Source organism: Moschus berezovskii, chromosome 7 (assembly GCF_049115385.1).
Source record: "Moschus berezovskii isolate FMDL1 chromosome 7, NW_MosBer_1.0, whole genome shotgun sequence".
Lineage (NCBI taxonomy): Eukaryota > Metazoa > Chordata > Mammalia > Artiodactyla > Moschidae > Moschus > Moschus berezovskii.
In genome coordinates this window covers 90,305,840-90,312,076 of record NC_142466.1, presented here as the reverse complement: position 1 = coordinate 90,312,076, position 6,237 = coordinate 90,305,840, and positions in this window count along the sequence as shown.

Below are 6,237 nucleotides of genomic sequence, written 5' to 3'. Positions count from 1 at the left end.
AAACAACCAGGGTAGCTGGACTCTAAGTCCAGGTTTCCCACCGATATCATGATGCTTCTTAGTCCTCACATGCTCTCCCTGCCAGTCATGGTGATGAGTTGAGCTCTACTTGTACTCAGAATCCATCCTGGCACAGCCTTCTTAGCAGCCACAAGCAACTGACCAGAGTTGGTGGTGCTGGTGGTAAAGAACTCACCCGCCAATGCAGGAGACATACGAGACACAGGTTCAATCCCTGGGTCAGGAAGATCACCTGGAGGAGGGCATGGCAACCCACTCCAGTATTCTGGCCTGGGGAATTCCACAGACAGAGAAGCCTGGAGGGCAACAGTCCATAGGGTTGTAAAGTGACTTACCATGCACGCACACACATGCACAATATATACGTATAATCTTATCTATCATCTTTAAGTTGGTGGAATGGGCACTGGTCTAAAATCCAGAGAACCTGGACTTAATATAACTAGGTCATTAACTGGCTGCCCTGGTGGCTCAGTTGGTAAAGAATCTGCCTGCAATGTGGGAGACCTGGGCTTGATCCCTGGGTCGGGAAGATCCCTAAGAGAAGGGAATGGCAACCCACTCAAGTATTCTTGCCTGGAGAATTCCATGGAGAGAGGAGCCTGGCAGGCTATGGGCTATGGGATTGCAAAGAACTGGACACAGCTGAGCAACTTTCAGTTTTAGGCTATTAACTAGATGTGGGGGCACCAGATGAGATTCTTTAACCTGCCTAAATATGTATAAATTCTGCAATAATATGAGGCCTTTTGTATTGTATGATGTTGAATTTAGAGAGGTGACAGAACTTATTAAAGTGGATAAAGAGAAAATTGTAGCCTGTGATGGTAAAAATACTGGCTCCAATACTACAGAATAACTAGGAAAAAATAGCTTTTTATATCATCCTCTGTTATTCATCTTTTAAAAGAGAAGCAGAGAAGAGACTTGTTAAAAAATTTGTTCTGCACTGTGCTATACTATCAGAGAATTTCAGTAGAAAGAAGTTTACAACTCCAAACCCCTTCAGTCCAGTTAAGTTCAGTTGCTCAGTCGTGTCCAACTCTTTGCCATCCCATGAATCGCAGCATACCAGGCCTCCCTGTCCATCACCAACTCCTGGAATTCACCCAAACCCTTATCCATCGAGTTGGTGATGCCATCCAGCCATCTCATCCTCTGTCGTCCCCTTCTCCTCCCGCCCCCAACCTTTCCCAGCATCAGAGTCTTTTCCAATGAGTCAACTCTTCCCATGAGGTGGCCAAAGTATTGGAGTTTCAGCTTTAGCATTAGTCCTTCCAATGTACACCCAGGACTGATCTCCTTTAGAATGGACTGGTTGGATCTCCTTGCAGTCCAAGGGACTCTCAAGAGTCTTCTCCAGCACCACAGTTCAAAAGCATCAATTCTTCGGTGATCAGCTTTCTTCACAGTCCAACTCTCACATCCATACATGACCATGGGAAAAACCATAGCCTTGACTAGACAGACCCTGGGTGGCAAGGGAATGTCTCTGCTTTTTAATATGCTATCTAGGTTGGTCCTAACTTTCCTTCCAAGGAGTAAGCATCTTTTAATTTCATGGCTGCAATCAGCATCTGCAGTGATTTTGGAGCCCCAAAAAATAAAGTCTGACACTGTTTCCACTGTTTCCCCATCTATTTTCCATGAAGTGATGGAACCAGATGCCATGATCTTAGTTTTCTGAATGTTGAGCTTTAAGCCAACCTTTTCACACTCCTCTTTCTCTTTCATCAAGAGGCTCTTTAGTTCCTCTTCACTTTCTGCCATAAGGGTGGTGTCATCTGCATATCTGAGGTTACTGATATTTCTCCCAGCAATCTTGATTCCAGCTTGTGCTTCTTCCAGCCCAGTGTTTCTCATGATGTACTCTACGTATAAGTTAAATAAGCAGGGTGACAATATACAGCCTTGATGTACTCCTTTTCCTATTTGGAACCAGTCTGTTGTTCCATGTCCAGTTCTAACTGTTGCTTCCTTACCTGTATATAGGTTTCTCAAGAGACAGGTCAGGTGTTATGGTATTCCCATCTCTTTCAGAATGTTCCACAGTTTATTGTGATCCACACAGTCAAAGGCTTTGGCATAGTCAATAAAGCAGAATTAGATGTTCTTCTGGAACTCTCTTGCTTTTTTGATGATCCAGTGGATGTTGGCCATTTGACCTCTGGTTCCTCTGCCTTTTCTAAAACCAGCTTGAACATCTGGAATCTCACAGTTCATGTATTGCTATAGCCTGGCTTGGAGAATTTTGAGCATCACTTTACTAGTGTGTGAGAGGACTGCAATTGTAGTTTGGGCATGAGTGCGGTAGTTTGAGCATTCTTTAGTATTGCCTTTCTTAGGGATTGGAATGAAAACTGACCTTTTCCAATCCGGTGGCCACTGCTGAGTTTTCCAAATTTGCTGGCATATTGAGTGCAGCACTTTCACAGCATCATCTTTCAGGATTTGAAATAGCTCAACTGGAATTCCATCACCTCCACTAGCTTTGTTCGTAGTGATGCTTTCTAAAGACCACTTGACTTCACATTCCAGGATGTCTGGCTCTAGGTGAGTGAGAGCCCCACGTCCAAGGTCAGGGGCGGCAGCTGAGAGGAGCAACCCCACATCCAAGGAGCAGTAGCTGCACGGGGGCAGGAGGGCCGAGAGGAGCTACTCCACCTTCAAGGTCAGTAGGGGCAACCTTGTCCAAGGTAAAGAGCAGTGGCTGAGCTTTGCTGGAGCAGCCACGAAGAGATACACCACGTCCAAGGTAAGAGAAACCCAAGTAAGATGGTAGGTGTTGTGAGAGGGCATCAGAGGGCAGACACACTGAAACCATAATCACAGAAAACTAGCCAATCTGATCACATGGACCACAGCCTTGTCTAACTCAATGAAACTAAGCCAAACCCTCATACATTACCTTTATTATACAGCACAAAAAAACAGAACATTTTAAAAATGATGAATCAAATGTCGTTGCCTTCCTAAAAGCATTCTTTAATAAATTCATTTTAAAACTAAAAAAAAAGTTTCTTCACCTGTCAAATGAGACGGCTGAACTGGGTCAATGGTTCTCAATTGGGATGACTCTTAAGAATCACATTGTATTATTGTATTAGTTTGCTCAGGCTGCCATGAAAAAATGCCATAGGCTGGGTGACAAACAATAGAAATTTATTTCTCACCCTTCTGGAGGCTGGAATTCCAAGATCAAGGTGTTGGCTGATTTGGTTCCTGGTGGCAACTTTCTCCCTGCCTGGGAGACAGTGACTTCTTGCTATGTCAGTTCTGGGGCAAGAAGTCTGAGATCAAGATGTCAGCAGGGTTGGTTTCTTCTGAGGCCTCTCTGTTTGGCTGGCAGATAGCTGCCTTCTCTCTGTCCCCACATGGTTGTCTATCTGTGTGTATACATGTCTTGTGTCTCTTTTTCAGTTCAGTTCAGTTCAGTCACTCAGTCGTGTCCGACTCTTTGCGACCCCATGCATCACAGCATGCCAGGCCTCCCTGTCCATCACCAACTCCTGGAGTTCACACAAACTCATGTCCATCGAGTCGGTGATGCCATCCAGCCATCTCATTCTCTGTCATCCCCGTCTCCTCCCACCCCCAATCCCTCCTAGCATCAGATTCTTCTCCAGTGAGTCAGCTCGTTGCATGAGGTGGCTGAAGTATTGGAGTTTCAGCTTTAGCATTAGTCCCTCCAATGAACACCCAGGACTGATCTCCTTTAGAATGGACTGGTGGGATCTCCTTGCAGTCCAAGGGACTCTCAAGAGTCTTCTCCAGCACCACAGTTCAGAAACATCAATTCTTCGGTACTCAGCTTTCTTCACAGTCCAACTCTCGCATCCATACACGACCACGGGAAAAACCATAGCCTTGTCTAGACGGACCTTTGTTGGCAAAGTAATGTCTCTGCTTTTTAATATGCTATCTAGGTTGGTCATAACTTTCCTTCCAAGGAGTAAGCGTCTTTTAATTTCATGGCTGCAATCAGCATCTGCAGTGATTTTGGAGCCCAATAAATGGGCACAAATCCCACCATGTGGGTTCCACCCTCATGACCTCACCTAAACCCAATTACCTTCAAAAAGCCCACCTCAGTGCAACATCATAGGCTTTCCAGGTGGTGCCAGGGATAAAGAGCCTGCCTGCCAATGCAGGAAGACATGAAATGCGGGTTTGATTCCTTGGTCGGGAAAATCCCCTGGAGGAGGGCATGGCAACCCATTCCAGTATTTTTGCCTGGAGAATACCCATGGACAGAGGAGCCTGGTGGACTACAGTCCATAGGGTCACAAAGAGTTGGACACGAATGAAGAGGCTTAGCATGCACGCACACGTGCATCATCACATTGGGTTTAGGGCTTCAACATATGAATTTGAGATGGGGGAGGGGGGACACATTTCAGTCCATCACACATATGAATAGTTTCTGTAAAATACACCTTCCTGGGTCTTTCCTCCAGAGGTTCTATTTTGGTCTGTTTGGGGCAATATACAGAAATTTTTTTTTTTTAGCAACCATACCACATGATTCTCAGGCTCGCTCAGGCTTGAGAAGCTCTGGTTAAGTTGCTCACTGAGTTTCCTGACTCCCAGGCAATGAGCTTTGGGCCCTTAGGAATCCAGCAGCTGCTTGCTCACCTCTCTGAATAAGCACTTCACCCATCTCACTCATAGCTGCTGACACTGAATGGAGAGCCTGACTTATTAGGATTCACATCTCTAACCTAGGACTTCTCTTAGAGCAGGGCATACAGTAGGCACATAATCAATGTTTATTGAGGCCTTGTACAGCACCCTTTCTAATTTTAAAAGTCTTTGAAATGTGTAGATCATTTTTGAAGAGCTCTCAAAGGGGTTATGTGACATTATCTAGGAAAAAGGCAGTACAGCTGCCTTTGTTTTACTGTCCAGGAGGCTTAAACAACAGAGAGTACATTTCCATTTCCCTCTTTCCCTGAGCAGTGGAAATCAAAACAACTTGAGCTGTGACTAGAAAATGAATATACGCAGGCACAAAGAACAGACCTCCTCCTCTTAGCTCTCTGGCCAGCTGCTTCTTTCTTTTATTCCCTGCTGACTACAAAGCCAATGGTTAAAGCAAATAAAGGATGATAAAACTGAGACTTCATTAGGACAATATAACCCAAGAGAAAATGAGAATTTTTTTTTTACATTTTTTAGTCCCATGAGGAATAATGAAGCGAGGAAAGGGAAGGGAATGTGAGAGGAAGAGGAAGAAAATAGCAATGCAAAGTAGTTGATCTGCTACATAGCAAATTATAAATCATATGTGTGAAAAATCACAATGAGATGTAACTACATATCTGTTAGAAGAGTGAATATAAAAAGCAGTGACAATATCAAATGCTGTTGATAACTCAGAAAAACTGGATGTCTTCCAGACATTATTTATGGGAATGTAAAATGGCATAGCCATTCTGAAAAATAGTTTAGCAATTTCTTACAAAACTAAACATACCATGTAATCCAGACATTGCACTCCTGGGCATTTATCTCATAGAGAGAGATAAACAAAATTTATGTCCACACAAAAGCATGTACAGGAATCTTTATACTAGCTTTATTTGTTGTAACCAAAAATTGTAAACAACCCAAATATCATCAATGGATGAATATTTAAACATACTGGAATATTCATACCATTGCTGACTTAAAAAATGCACAACATAAGAGTTCTGAGTTAAGATTTATTTGGGGCAAAATGAGGACAGTAGCCCAGGAGACAGCATTTCTGAGAGCTCTGAGAAATTGCTCTGAAGAGGTAGGGGGAAGGTCAGTATATATGTGATTTCGGGAGAGGAGGAGTACATGCAATCAAGCACATATTTTTGCAGCCATGAAGGAATGTAGTGCTTTTCTAGATATGAAGAGATGCAAGAATTGAGCTTATAAAATTATCTCCTGAAAATATGTAACTATCTGAAGGCCTGTTCTGCCAGTTTTCTGGATCTCCACCCTGATCTCCACCCTGGGCTCCCTTCAGGGGTTGTTGAAGATCAGCAGCCATGACAGCAGGTTTGCTTTAATCCTTGTAAGGATACATGGCAAGCACCCATGGCAAGTGCCAGTTTGTAGCTGACACCATGGAATACAAAGTGGAAGTGTTAGTCAACTATTAATACATGCAACAAGTAGGATGGATCTCAAGGTAATAATGCTGAGTAAACAAAAAAGCAATCTCAAAGTGTTTCATACTCT